We start from the raw sequence: 15,558 nt of genomic DNA, 5'->3' as shown, positions 1-15,558 counted from the left end.
CACCGCCGCGGAGCTTGATGTCCTCGTGGACGGTGTGCTCCGCAACTATGGACGCCTCTACGGCGCACCAGGACGGGTGGTAAGTGCAGTGTGGGACATGTTGGTGTGGATGAGGGGGCCAAATAATCAGGCCTATTGCAATCTTAGCTGTGTAGTGTGGGCTAGACATATGTTCCTGATTGTGCATGGCTGCTGACAGTTACGTCTTGCCCCTATGTGTGTGACAGGCCAACTGTCCACTGACTTATACCCTTTTGTCTCCCATCATGGTAGGTCAAGCTGCACCTTCGCAAGGACCTGTGGAGGAGCATAGCACGGGAAGTACGGGCATTGGGGGTGTGCAACAGACGACATACACACTGCCACAAACGCTGGGACGACATTTCCAGGCTGAGCAAGAATGTAGCGGAAGTAACACTGGGCATGATTCCAAGGACGCCCCGTCTGGCCCGACGCTCCATGACCCCTCTCATGCACCGTATCATTGCAGTGACGCATCCTGAACTGGCCGAACGTCTGAGTGTCGATCAACAGCAAACTAGCGGTGAGCATACTGTCTGTGTAGGAAACCTGTGAGTGCTATGCATGTATTGGTGCACAGACACAGTATTGAGTTCCGTGTTGCGTATGTATCTCTGTGATGCCATGTTGGTCCCATTGTGTGGTTGTCATTTGACATACAGGTCCGCCATGTTGACACGCCACTTGCTTAGTAGTTGAGTGTTGAAGCACATCCTCTAGTGGTCCATGGCCCAATGGCAGGAAATGTGTGCAGATGTACGTGCTCCTGCCCTGTCCGCATGCTGTACATGTGTCACGGCCACCAACGCTCATGAAATGTGAGGATGACTGGTAGAGGTGGGCCGTGTGCAGGATGGGGGCTACAAAATCTTTGTCAGCTATGGAATTTGGCAATCCTGGTCCTTCTGTACGTCAGTGTGCCCATGACTTGCACCTCTTTTATGTGCATTTCAGCTATGACAGAGGACACTCAGCCACAGACGGTGGAGATTAGTCGAGGAAATGAGTCCGGCTCAGACTTCGCACACACGCAGACTGACACAGAGGAGGCCAGCGCCGGAGAGGGGGACAGGACCGTCCCTGAGGACTCGCATGTGGAGACACCATCGTCCTCCTCGTCGGAAACTCTTGGTGAGCCTGCACTGTTGTCACAGACTGGGAGTGGGCAATCATCACCTTCTGTCGGAAGACAGCACACAGGGCCCACACTTCCGCCAACTGCACCATGTACTGTTCGTGGCCGCAGGAGTAGGGGGAGCAGAGTGGCGTTCGGTGCAGGCACCGCTGCCCCTGCCACGGTGAGCCAAAATGCACTGTGTGCTGAGGCCGTTGATCTGCTGCGACAGCTGTGTGTGGGGCAGACCAATATGACAAATGCTTTCCAGGACCATGATAGGAAGTTGGGGCAGGTGGTGGCATTCATGGAAGGGATGCATGGCGATCTTGCAGGTCTACACAGGACAGTGCAGTCATTGGCAAGTAGTGTGTCGTCTGCAATAGTACAGTCGCATGGACAGGGTGCTACTTCTGTTTCCCCATCTACACCACTGGATGTCTCAGGGGGTAGTGAGTATTCTGAGCAGGACTCAAATACAGGTTATTGCACTAGAAGCAGCGTCAGACAGCACATCAGGGCACGCAGGGCACAGACCCCATCCCCTAGATCAGCTAAATCTGTTCACGTAGACAACGTCGGATACACTGGAGTACACACACACGATCCACAAGTGTTGTTGGGGGACATGCCTTCAGGAGCTACACAGGCATTCAACACAAAAGGTACTCCCAAGGCAAGGGATACTCACATGTCCATGGACTGTACCTTGGACAAGGCCAGTCAGAAGACAAAGGCACCTCCTAAGAGCAGGGAGACTCCCAAGGGCCGGCCCACAACAGAGGAAAGGGACCCTCCCAAGGACAGTGAAAAAAAAAGGCACCTCCTAAGAGCAGGGAGACTCCCAAGGGCAGGCCCACAACAGAGGAAAGGGACCCTCCCAAGGACAGTGAAAAGACAAAGGCACCTCCTAAGAGCAGGGAGACTCCCAAGGGCAGGCCCACAACAGAGGAAAGGGACCCTCCCAAGGACAGTGAAAAGACTAAGGCACCTCCTAAGAGCAGGGAGACTCCCAAGGGCAGGACCACAACAGAGGAAAGGGACCCTCCCAAGGACAGTGAAAAGACTAAGGCACCTCCTAAGAGCAGGGAGACTCCCAAGGGCTGGACCACAAGAGAGGAAAGGGACCCTCCCAAGGACAGTGAAAAGACAAAGGCACCTCCTAAGAGCAGGGAGACTCCCAAGGGCAGGCCCACAACAGAGGAAAGGGACCCTCCCAAGGACAGTGAAAAGACTAAGGCACCTCCTAAGAGCAGGGAGACTCCCAAGGGCAGGACCACAACAGAGGAAAGGGACCCTCCCAAGGACAGTGAAAAGACAAAGGCACCTCCTAAGAGCAGGGAGACTCCCAAGGGCAGGACCACAACAGAGGAAAGGGACACTCCCAAGGACAGTGAAAAGACAAAGGCACCTCCTAAGAGCAGGGAGACTCCCAAGGGCAGGCACACAACAGAGCAAGGTCCATCTCCCAAGGGCAGGGACACACACAGAGAGCAGGTGTCTACTGGAGACAGGTGCACCACAGACGACAAGTCTGCTGGCAGGAACAGGGCGGCGACCAGGGCACAGGCTACATCCAGAGACAACACTCCACCTAAGGATAAGGCACATCCTACGGACAAGGCTTCTAGCATGGACAATGGCGCAATCAAGGACAGGCATACTTCACCCCTGGCTGCACTGAGGCTGATGTTTTCTACTGAACGCCAAACAGATGTCTCCGCGGCGGAGTCCCCCCATACCTCCACTCCCATCCAGGCCAGTCAGAAGCAGAGGAGGGTGTCCCCTGTTGGTGCATCCCCCATTACACATGACTCTGAGTCCAGGCGGCAGGCACACAGCAAGTGACAAGCAGGCTCCAGCACGTCCCCAGAAACCCGATCCCCGGCTGCAGATGCTCCACCTATGGTGGGTGGTGATTCTTTAGAGTCCCCACCACTTGGCAGTCCTGTCCTGTCCAGGGTGCACTCACACATCCCTAAGAAACGCAGACACACACCATTGACACCTGCCAACCCCGATGTGGCTCAAGGTCAGCTATCCCCAGCTCCCAGGCCCACCCTGCCTCCTGGCCCATAGAGCCCTGTGGCTCATCATTTCAGTTGTCCCAGTGGCGCAGGTGCAGTTGACTCTCATGTATCAGATGGTGGCACTGTGTCTGTTGTTGGCTGTCATGCATCATGTAGTGGCACAGTCTCTGTTGTACCCTCTCCTGTTGCAGGTCCTGGCAGTGTATCTGGGTCTATGGCTCACGTGTCAGTTAGAAGATCTGTGGCTGTGTTGCACACTCCTGTTTCTGGTGCTGGCAGTCTGTCTGGGTCAGTGGGTCACGTGTCAGTGACTACATCTGTGGCTGTGTCTCACATTCCTGTTGCTGGTGCTGGCAGTGTGTCTGGGTGTGTGGCCCATGTGTCTGTCACTCGGGCTGTGGCTGTGTCTCACACTCCTGTTGCTGGTGCTGCCAGTGTGTCTGGGTCCATGGCCCATGTGTGTGTCACTCGGGCTGTGGCTGTGTCTCACACTCCTGTTGCTGGTGCTGCCAGTGTGTCTGGGTCCGTGGCCCATGTGTGTGTCACTCGGGCTGTGGCAGTGTCTCACACTCCTGTTGCTGGTGCTGCCAGTGTGTCTGGGTCCGTGGCCCATGTGTGTGTCACTCGGGCTGTGGCTGTGTCTCACACTCCTGTTGCTGGTGCTGGCAGTGTGTCCGAGGCAGGTAGTTCACGCAGTCCCCCTGATTCTGTGATGTGAGGTGCTGAACACTTCACTCAAATGTTATTTCACATGGTGTGTCCATTGAGAACTGCGTGGCACTCTTGTGGTCCCTGTGACGGGTTGGTAGGGACACGTACTTGTGCTGCCTCTGATGTAGCTGCTCTGTACTCCACAATGCCCTGTTGCTGTTCTGATACTGCATTCTGCCCTCTCGTTTACTGCCAATGATGTACCTGCTCTGTTGGGCACAATGCCCTGTTGATGCTCTGATACTGCATTCTGCCCTCTCGTTTACTGCCAATGATGTACCTGCTCTGTACTCCACAATGCCCTGTTGATGCTCTGATACTGCTTTCTGCCCTCTCGTTTACTGCCAATGATGTACCTGCTCTGTACTCCACAATGCCCTGTTGCTGTTCTGCTACTGCATTCTGCCCTCTCGTTTACTGCCAATGATGTACCTGCTCTGTACTCCACAATGCCCTGTTGCTGTTCTGATACTGCATTCTGCCCTCTCGTTTACTGCCAATGATGTACCTGCTCTGTACTCCACAATGCCCTGTTGATGCTCTGATACTGCATTCTGCCCTCTCACATGCTGCCTCTGATGTAGCTGCTCTGGTGCCCACTTTGCCCATGCTCACGCATACACTGTGATTATACCCCTATTATGTGCAATAAAGGTAGTCAATCATGTGTCGTGGTTTGTCGTTGTCATTCCTGCTGCGTACTACAAATGTGTATTTCTATTTGCTTCTCATCAGTGGTTTCGGTAACATGTCACTCCCCCTCCCTACGTCACGACCCTTGCTGGTATTCCCCTCCATGCAGCCAATGGTTTGGGCCTTACCTGCGTCGGCGTCGATGGTGGGCCATGACTAGGACGTGGTGGATCGCGAAGAGCATCGGGAAAGCGTGTAGCGCTGGGTCCATGGTGGTGGTCAGCTTGCGGTGGGTATCTCTGCTATGTCACCTATGTTCGCTGTGGGGATTCCGCCGTGTTCAGACAGGTTGTTTTTCCGCAGTGGTTTTATGTGTATTTTCCGCCATCTTGATTTGGGGGACGGTCTTAGACGTCAGTACGTACGGCGGAGCCTCTGGATGTGTTCCGTTCGCCGCGTGGTCGTGTGTAGTTCGACGGCGGTGCGTGCTTTCCCGTCGCGAATGGAAATTTGACACGTTTTCCTAACCTGATATGGCGGACGGAGTATCCGCGGCAGGCGGAAACGGAAAAGGGTTTTTCCGCCTACTCCAGGGCCGCGGTGGCTCTTCCGTCCGCCATCCTAATGAGCCCCTAAGTCTGGTTCTCTGGCTGATCCGTTGAGACCAGCTCTTTTTAGGGACCCGTTGTCTTTGGATTTTCTGCCGGTGCCCTCCCTGATCAACCTTTCGCTCTCTATTGATACGGTCCCTGTTAGTTGGAAGCATGCAGTGGTTACGCCCATTTTGAAGAAGCCGGGTTTAGATCCACTCAAGCCAGAGAACCACCGCCCGATATCGCTTCTTCCGTGGCCGGCGAAAGTTATGGAGGCGCATGTGAACAGGGTCCTTTCTGACCACCTCTTGCGGGCAAACATCTTATACCCCACACAGAATGGCTTCCGTGCTGACCACAGCACGGAGACAGCTCTTCTTTACATGGTGGAACATCTGCGCATGGTGCTAGATTCGGGTCAAACGGCGGCGCTTGTTTTATTAGATCTTAGCGCCGCCTTTGACACCGTCTCTCATAATATTCTTCTCCAGCGCCTGGAAGAAGCTGGTATCACTGGGACCGCCCTCCAGTGGTTTCGTTCCTTTCTTGCCGATCGTACTTTCTGCGTAGCCATTCCTCCCTATCAGTCCAAATTCCATCCGCTGGACCAGGGGGTCCCCCAGGGGTCCTCGCTGAGCCCCACGCTATTCAATCTGTATGTGAGGCCGCTGGCGGATGTCGTCAGACAGTGGGGCCTGACTATGTTCTCATATGCTGACGACACTCAGCTTGCGGTTACGCTCAGCGGGGACTCTGACGTGGATGCCCCTAGGTTCCAGAACGGGCTGAGGGCGCTTGGCAGCTGGATGAATTCCAACCATCTCCAGTTGAACGCTAATAAAACTGAGATCATGGTTATCGGCAAGAAATCGGAACTATGGGGTGACATCTGGTGGCCTCCGGAATTGGGACCTACCCCGACTCCGGCAATGGAGACAAAAAATCTTGGAGTGTGGCTAGATCCCGCCCTCAGCTTTGTCTCCCATACTAAAAGAACAGCCGCCAGTTGCTTTGGCATTCTGCGAGGATTACGACCAGCCCTGAAATTTTTTGATGCCTCAACCAGGCAACTGGTGTTGCAGGCGATGGTGATTTCTCGGCTGGATTATGCCAGTTCTCTTTTGATTGGGGTAAATCAAGCTGAAATCACACGTCTGCAACGGGTGCAGAATGCGGCAGCCAGGGCTGTGGTTGGTCTGCCCAGGTTTTGCTCCGCGGCCAATACTCTGAAGTCTCTGCATTGGCTTCCCGTCAAGCAGAGGATTCAGTTTAAAGTACTCTGTTTGTCCTATAAAATCTTTAAAGGACCTTCGGCGCCGATTCTTACGAATCTTTTCACGCCCTATGTCCCTGCCCGCTCTCTGAGATCTTCAGGCCAGGATCTCGCAGTTGTCCCTCGGTTCAAGCTTAGCCGAGCTGGAGGCCGCTCATTTAGAGTTCGGGCTGCTGCCCTTTGGAATTCTCTTCCTTTAAAGATACGTGCATCTGACAACCTCTTTCTGTTTCGTAGGGCCATCAAGACTTTTTTATTCTCTGAAAGCCTGTTTCTTTTTAGTCCGCTGCCTTTTTTCGGTTGTGTTGTGTTGCTTACCTTGTCAGGCGCCAGGACGCCCCTTTGCTGGGGCAGCTGTGCGCCGAATAAATGTTTATAACATAACATAACATAACATAACATGGATCTAGCAGCACCCCAACTTAACTGTCACTATGGCCGTCGACCTCGCCTGTGCCTATCACCGGTCCCCAGGGTTTAAAGCTCAACCCCACCGTCTCTTCATCAGCCTCCCCAGACCTGGAAGTAGGGCCCCAACTCCACCCGCAGAGAATAAATTTCCGCCCTTACTAAAACATCCTCCCAGATCTACCCTGGGAACTGGATCTGTGCAGGGACTCCAGTGTTTCCACTGTGCTGAGTGGGGACATATTGCCCGTCACTGTCCTGAGCGTACCCCTCCCTAGGAACCCATGGAAGTAGGATACACTCATGGACGGGTGTTAGTAGCAGGAGAGCCCCCTGAGAGGTACAAAAAGAAGGTACACCTTAATGGGAAATCAGTATTAGCCCTTCTGGACACGGTTGTTAGCAAGGAAAGTGTACCAGATACCTTACTCTTAGGGGGGGAATCTATACAGGTCACCTGTATACATGGGGCAAAAAAAAATGTAACCCCTCGTGGAAGTTCTACTTGGCATCGATGGGGAACCACAGTTGCGAAAGGTCGGAGTGGTACCCTCTCTCCCCGAAACCGTCCTGTTTGGTACTGACCTCCCTAGATTCCACGAATACCTTTCATCACTCACTTCCCCTTCCTCTATGGTGGAATGGTTGGAAAACACCCCGTTCACCAGGGAAGAGATAAGCAGATCCTTCCCCAAAACTCCGAAATCCTAGAGGGAAAAAAAAAGAACAAGCCTTGTATTGTAAAACATGTTGTATCTTACCTACACATGTCCTTGTTTCCCCAGATGTGTCTCAGATACCGAGTCGGAGCTTCCAAACTGCCCAGAGGGATGATGGTGCATTGCAGCAGGCCTGGGACCAAGCACTAGAGGATCACCCAGAGAAAGTAGGCCCCTTCTTTTGAAAGATAAGAGGCCTGTTGTATAGGATAACCCATGAGAATAATAACACTCAGGAACAGTTGTTGGGCTCAAAAGCATTCCAGGGACAAGTGTTAGACCTAGCCCATAGCCAAACAGGGGGTGGTCATTAAGGTAAGAAACATACCTTGAAGTACCTGTTAGATGGATTCTGCTGGCTGGAGGCATATCAGGAAGGGGCTAGATTTTGTGCTTCCCGTGTTAGATGTCAATTAGTTAACACACTGTCTCTTCCCCCTGCTCCTTTATAACCGCTCCCCGTCATAGATGTGCCATTTAAGAGGGTCGGTATGCAGCTTGTGGGCCAGTTGCTTCTCTCTGGCCGTGGGCACCAGTTATATATATAATATGCCAATCAGGTGTAAACCAATTTTGCCATGTGCTAGAGAGTGAGCACACGGCCAACATAAATGAATTCAGTAAAACAGGATTGAAGAAGGCAAAAGGTTTTAAGGAAAACTGCCCTAAGGCTGACAGGTCTAATTTGCTGCCTTCTTGCAGATCACTCCATTTTTCTATCCCATCTTCAATCACAATGTGTCCCTGAAGCATTTTGGCATTCCAAGGGAGTCCCATAAAGGGGCAAAAGCTGAGTAATATGGTATATTATGGGTCACTTGTAGAGAGCACGTTCACCGTAAGGTCTCTTGGCGCAAGTAGCATAGGGAAGCATCAATCACCAATTTAGGCATAGGTTTGTCGGAACAACCAAGCTTTTAAGAGTCTCCTGAATTTCCCGTAGTTGGATATTGTTCTAATATCCATGGGGAAGGTGTTACTTGTGAGAGGAGCCAGAACAGATAATCTGGCCCCTCCTCGCCTTTTCCTTTTGCTTTTTGCACCGTTAGTGAATTGAGATGGGCTGATCTCAGATGCTGAGTAGTCATGTGGCGCTGATGTCTGGTTGATATAAAACCAGGGCTTTTACCATGAAGAGCCTTAAAAATTGGACAGGTTGTTTTAAAGATGGTCCTCTGGGCCACAGGGAGCCAGTAGAGCTTTTTCATCAGTGGCACCAATTGCAACCTATGAATTAATTCAGTAAGGAGTCCAAGGTAGAGGGCTTTTGCGTAGTCAATCCACAATATCACTAGGGTGAAGATAATTTAGATGACAGCTTTCTCATTGAAATATCTGCGTATTCTCCTTATTTTTCAACAGTGAAGGTGGCAAGAGGATGACACAGCTCCAATCTGTTGTTTGAGGGATAAGTCTTCATCAAAAAGAGTCCCAAGGCTTTCCACTGCTCTCTTAGGTATGGGGAAGAGCCTAATTCTAAAGAATGGGGGTTCCATTGGATTGAGTTATTTTTCATTACCACCACTTCTGTTTTATCGGGATTTAACTTTAACTGATGAAAATTCATCCAGCCCCGAATATAAAGCATATAACGTTTTGAAAGAGTACCTTAGACTACAGTGTTGATCAAAAAGATTAGTTACATGTCATCAGCGTAATTAAATATTTTCACATCATGCTTCTGAAGAGAGTGTATTAAGGGACGGATGTAGAGATTAAACAAGTGAGGGGACATGGACGATCCCTGAGGCACACCACAGTCGAAGTGGACTTTGGCAAAGTGAAATGGGGGATGGGAAACTGACTGAATCAGATGTTTGAGAATGGATGTCATCCACTCAAGTACGGTGCCACACAGTCCTGCATTTCTGACATGGGCGATCAATAAAGTATGATCGACTGTGTCAAACGCCGCTGAGAGTTCCTACACGACCAGTGCTTGGGTGGGCCTATTGTGGTCTCTTACCTCATTTCATCCGTAACAGCGAGAATGACTTTCTCAGTGGAATGAGCAGAACAAAAAACGGCCTTATGGGAGTTCAGGTAGCCTGACTCCTCCAAAAAGGAGCAACGGTGTTGGGCTACATGAAACACTAGTAATTTATCTAAATAAGGCAGCAAAGAGATATGTCTGTAGTTCTTAGGCATAGCAGGGTCATCGCCTGCTTTTTTTTAGAAGAGGCAGCACCACTGCCTCCTTAAACGAATTGGGAACCTTGCCCTTGACAAGAGATAAATTGAGGCAAGACATTGCTATATATGGAAAGCAAGAAAATATTGTCTTATGGATGTGAGGAGGACAGATATCAGTCGGTGACCCTGTTTTGACTGTGACCATCAACTTGGCAAGCTGCTCTTTGCTGATGGCTCAAAAAGCAGAAAGAGAGGTAGAATTTCTATCTTCTGATGGTATATTGAAGGCTCGAGTACTGGGGGGGATATTGTTTTTATTACTTTTATTTTCTCCAAGCTAACTCAAATTTAAATTATAGAGAGGTTGCTAGTTGTAAAATATTTAGCTGTTCTTTTTAAAAGAGCTTTGGGTCTCCAAACTTATAAAGGAACGCTGAGGTAATTCTGTATGGGCCATATGTATCAAGCCTTTTTCCTGTTTGCAAACGGGCAGATTCTCAGAATCGGCCCGTTTGCGAACTGGAAAAAACCTTTTGGGAAATCTCATCCCAAAAGGCCGTCGTAAAATAGAGAATTGCAAAATTTGCGAATCTCTATTTTGCAAATGCAATTAAGGAATTGCAAATTGCGATTCCTTAAATGCAATTCTGGAAGCACCAGAAATTTGCTATTTGGCCTTAAGGAATTGCAAATTACCACCAACTTCAAGTTGGTGGTTAATTTGCGATTTTCTTTAAAAAAAGCACTTTTTTGATTTTTTTCAACTGCCATATGTCGCACATACATGACCTTATGGCATGTATGTGCGCAAAATGTGCACAAATGTATAATTAGGGGTGCAACAGGGTGTCCTTTTAGCACCCTTGCAATCTTGAAATTGCATTCTCAATTTGCGATTCTCTAATTGGTAATCGCAAATTGAGAATGTCTTCCCATTCATTCCTACCGGCCTCCTAGCCCATAGAAATGAATGAGAAGGTATTCCTTATTTGCTAACCTCAATTTGCGATGCGCAAATAAGGAATATGTAGGATTCCGAAATTTTTTAGCAAATTCTACATACATTGCATTTTGAGATTGTATAAATGCAATTCACTAAAAATCGCAATTTGAGAATCGCAAAACTCTTTTTTGATACATATAGCCCTATGTCTCTATAATTACTTTAAACATCGGGCCTTTGTTGGACTCAATAGAAATATTTAAGAGTGATCTTAAGGAGTTAAATTGAAATGCTTTAATAGCTGAATTTCACGTAGCTGCGAGCCTCTCTTTTTTTCTGGAGTTTCTTCCAGGCAATCCTTGCTGTCTTAGAGGTCCATTTGAAACTATTTACATTGCTTTGCATTTAATAGATGTATTGTTTTTAAAATGCTAAAGGAATACAGTATACAAAAAGGTCATCTTAAGGAGGATACCCATTTTATATCAAATTAACCTCATCATAGACAGTCAAAGGTAGATTCTGACCTTTCGTGAGCATTTTATTCACCACTTGTGTTACTTTCTTTAAGTAGTTTTGAAGTATTAAGTCAATCTTGTGATTTATCAAAATACTTTAATATCTCAGCTGTTTTTTGACAAGTTTATTCTGAAAGTCTTCATTCAAAACCATAATATCTGTCTTGTCTTCGTTAATTGTATATGTTGATAGGACTCCTAGTTCCTGTGCAGGAAATCGTAAGGGTTTGTGGTGTAGATAATATAGGTTGTTAAAGTAACGTCTTGTTTTTTAGTAAATCCTTTTAGCTCAAAGGGATGTATAACAGTGTTGTCTCTCACTCATTGCGCTTAGGGTTCTATATATAAAGTGTGAAAGAGTGGACAAGGGACATCCCTAACGAGCTCCTCTTCTGATAGGTAGACTTCATATTAAAGTCCTGATAATGATTTTTTTTCTGTAGAGATTTTGCAAAGAACACTAAGTGCTTCTGTAAAAGCGATCAGAATTCAGAAATGTAATGAGCTCCCGGACCGGAGTGCCTGCATTGTCGCCGCTTCCCCGGTTCCACATACCTTGTATTGTGGGGTTGCCCTGTGGTGAGGAGATACTGGGATGGGATCAATGACAGGATTGGGCGGGTGCTGGGTTTCCGGCTGGAGCTCAACCCAAAGTGATATTGCTGGGGATCATGGACAGATTGGGGGAGGGGGTGTTGCGCTACACGCACACTCCCGGCTGTGGCTTACCTGATAGCCAAAAAGGACCTGGCCGGCTGTTGGAGAGACAAATCTGCCCCTCCCTTCCCACTGTGCTGTCATGGAAAAGTTGGTGTACAAGGCACATGGGGTCCCCTCAAGTATGAATGTATATGGGCACCTTGGAGGGGTAGAGCAGTTGGGTCTGACTAAATGTTCCCCTGGTGAAGACCACTGATTTTCGTTCCCATGCCTCTTTCTATGTGTCCCCTTACGGAGCTCAAAGGTTCCTCTTGTGACTGTGCATTGTAATTGCTTCACTGGAACACTGAACAAGTATCTTTTCTATCAATTTTGTTATCTGTGCCATGTCTATGCCGCTGGGACAATAAACCTGATTGCATCATTGGTCTTTGTTTTCTTTTATTAGGTCAAAAATCAATAAAATATGTTATATAAAAGGTTTTCAGAAATCTACATAGGCAGGACTACAGGCATTGCCAATGCACCTGGTGAAATCATTTAGCTGCATCGAGGGTGAGTATTACGAGTGGAACCTTGCATGTTGTTGTCAAGTTGATAGATCAGATTAGGAGATAGACTATATCCTGCAGTTGCTGAGCCTGTACAAAACCCTGTTGATCTTGATGATTGACTTTGCCCATTATTTCCCCAATTCCCCTAGTTAAGATACCAACAACGATATTATATTCTGCGGTTAGCAAGGACATTGGCCGGTAGGTTACCAAATTTTGTTTTTTTTATTGGTTTTAAGATTGCTATTATTTTGGCATCTGCCCAAGACAAGGATGGTTTTTCACCATTGATCAAGATGCAGTGAAAGTGTGACTTCATAATTTGACATATCTCTTTAGCCTCTGCCTTTTATATTTATCTTGATGTTTTGTCTGTCCCTGCTGCCTAACCTTTCTTTTTCTTAGCTAGGACACTGACTATATTTTCTTCAGCTATCCCTTGAATTAGTGTCGCCCTGAGATCAATAGACCATGATAGAAGCTGGATGGAGTCTAAACATCTTTCAGCATTTTGTGTATCTGCTGAGAAAGTGTCACTGTAAAGATTCTGGCAAAACATTTAAAAGGTGTTCTGAATTTCATCTAATGGTGTTACTTACTAGATAGCTGGATCCCCCTGGAAACTTTTGATGACATTGTGTGTTACCTGGGATTTTGCTCTCCATACTAATAACTTTTCCACCTTCTCTCTGAACTTATAATGTTACAGATTACTAGCTTCCCACTCCTCGCATTGCTTTCTCTTGCATATCAACCTACCCTTCTGCTTACAGCTATCTAATTCATAGTTAAGCTGAGCATATCCATTGACTTTGTTGGGGGCATGTAATGTGTATTCAAGCCTTTCCATTTCATTGCCAGAAGCTCCTCTTCCCTCTTTTCTTTCCTATTGCATCCCTTTGGTCATTTGATAATAGCCCCTCTTCTAAAGGCCTTGTATATGTGCCACACTATTTTATCTTCATAATTGGCCACATTTAAATCCATGAACTCCAATGTTTTGGTCTGTAATACCTGTGTAAAATCAGTGCACTCTCCAGTGTTATAGAAAGTCAATGGTCACTTGTGGACAACATGACTTCAGACATACCATTGTAGTCTGACTGTTGCAAGTTAAATTTGCAGCACAGCCTTTCAAAAAAATCTTTTTGACAGGGATGAATCTCCCTTTCAAATATTAATACATCACCCCACCGCATGCCTTGCAGCCACAAGGTACAGTGTATGGTATTCGAAAGTGGGACATGTAGAAATGTGATATCACCATGTCCCTACCGTGACATGCGCCCAAAAGCTATTTTCACTGTGGAAGGCTCTGAGTGTCCCATGGGGAAAACTAGAACTTAGAATAAAATATTAACACTGCTATCTTGAGTTCGAGACCAGCTAGAGAAATTTTTCAAAATAAAAATGTTAATATTTATTGAAATTCCAATTCAATGATTTAGACTTTTAATAAATATTTAGGAAATATAACTTTTAGAATGTTACCTTTTTCCTGTCTGAAGCTTCTGGAGACTAATTTCCATTAGCCTGACAGATGCTGCCCAGCAAGTTCTTGACCGTAATTAGATGTGACAAGTGCTTCTTAAGTAGAGACAATGGCTTAGGCCCGGTGACAGAATGGAGAGTGTGATACATTTCAGTTCAGGAAGGGCACTGGGAAGGTTGCAGGTAGTGTGTTAACTTGGAAAGGACAAAGGTTAAGTCTGCCTAGTCATAGTTAATGTAAGGGGAGACATGAGGAAAGGAAAGCTGTTGTTCTCCAGGCTCACATTGGCCTAGATGACTTTGAACCCATTGGAAGGGATGCAAGCCCCACAACCAGTTTGAAGTGGACACAGGGTAGTAAACTGCTCGTTCTCCTGTCCACACCTCCGGGTGGGCATGAAGGCTGTGCACAAGGGATGAAAGGGTCCTCATCTTGGAGTTTAGGAGTAAAGTGTACTGTAGGATTGTTTGCTGAAGGACAAACAGGAACTGCTAAAAATGTGGGTAGGTTTAACCCAGAGGAAATGGTCACTATTAGTTAGGATGTGTCCAGAAGTCATCCACAACTACTGGCTGCTTTTCTATACAAAAATAAACCTCAATACCTGCTCCTCAGGGCACTTTCTGGACCTGTGGAAAAACAGAAGAAGAACTGCACCTGTTGTTTGGAATCTGTCAGAAGACCTAAAGGGCTGGGTCTGTGATCAAAGAAAGGAATGCCAAGGGTCCATTAGCGCCTGTGTGTCTACAGTGACACAGCAGGCTGCAAGAGCATTTTTGCTGAAGTTACCACCTGACCAGTTGCACCTGGACCTGGACTCCAAAAATCTTGAAAAAGTTGTGACATCTGGAGTACTGGTTACAACCACCCTAGTCAATCTGACCAAGGCTCGACCAAATCTTGACCTCTGTGGATGAAGAGTTCAAGTTGCACCTGCTCTGAGTTTTTTGTCCTTCAAAAATCCTATTCACGAGCCCATTGCGGGAAGCCTATCTGACTTTGGTGCGAACTTCCCAGATACAGCCTACCTCCTTGCAACTCTGGAAGATTCTGAATTTAAAAAAAGAATCTGAATGGAGATACCTTGACCAGACAAAGGTGCGAAAAGTATCCAGCCAACGAGAGAACTTCTCTGGAAATACAATTTTAACTTTTTCCACTCTGAGATTTTCCCACCAAAACGAACAGCTTCTGCGGGACCTTGTCGATTAGTTATTCGACTTGGTGAGGAGATACAGTCTGCGATATTGGGCTGCTGGAGGATTGCAACGTCAATTTTAGAGACCAAGTCAGAAGGTGTAATCTTTCACCGGGAGGAACCTGCTTGGTGTAACTGATCTGTGCTTTATCACTGTCTGCGTCAAATCATGCCTAGGTCCTGGTTGCACATCAATAGTACCTTCTGTTGACACTTTACTTTTTCTTGGTGCTTTTTCTCTTAAATCCTATACAATTCAAATCAATAGTTACCTTCATATATTTTTGGTCATTTTGTTTATTACATTTCTTCTTTATTTTTATAGATAGGAGTAGGATTTGTATTGTATTGTGTTTTTGACTGTTCAACAGTTTTGGTAATTCTAAATGTGTTACTCATTCTCACAAAGTTAAGCTTGCCTGCTCTGTGGCATATCTCCCAGGGGTAGAGCTCAGGCTTAAACTGCTGAAACCTTTGCCCAGACCCACAGGTTAGGGACCATATTACTTGTAATGGACTGCCTTATATCACAATTAATAATTCACTTCTTACAGTAAA

Source organism: Lissotriton helveticus, chromosome 4_1 (genome assembly GCF_964261635.1).
Source record: "Lissotriton helveticus chromosome 4_1, aLisHel1.1, whole genome shotgun sequence".
Taxonomy (NCBI): domain Eukaryota; kingdom Metazoa; phylum Chordata; class Amphibia; order Caudata; family Salamandridae; genus Lissotriton; species Lissotriton helveticus.
Note: the sequence above shows the minus strand (reverse complement) of the source record.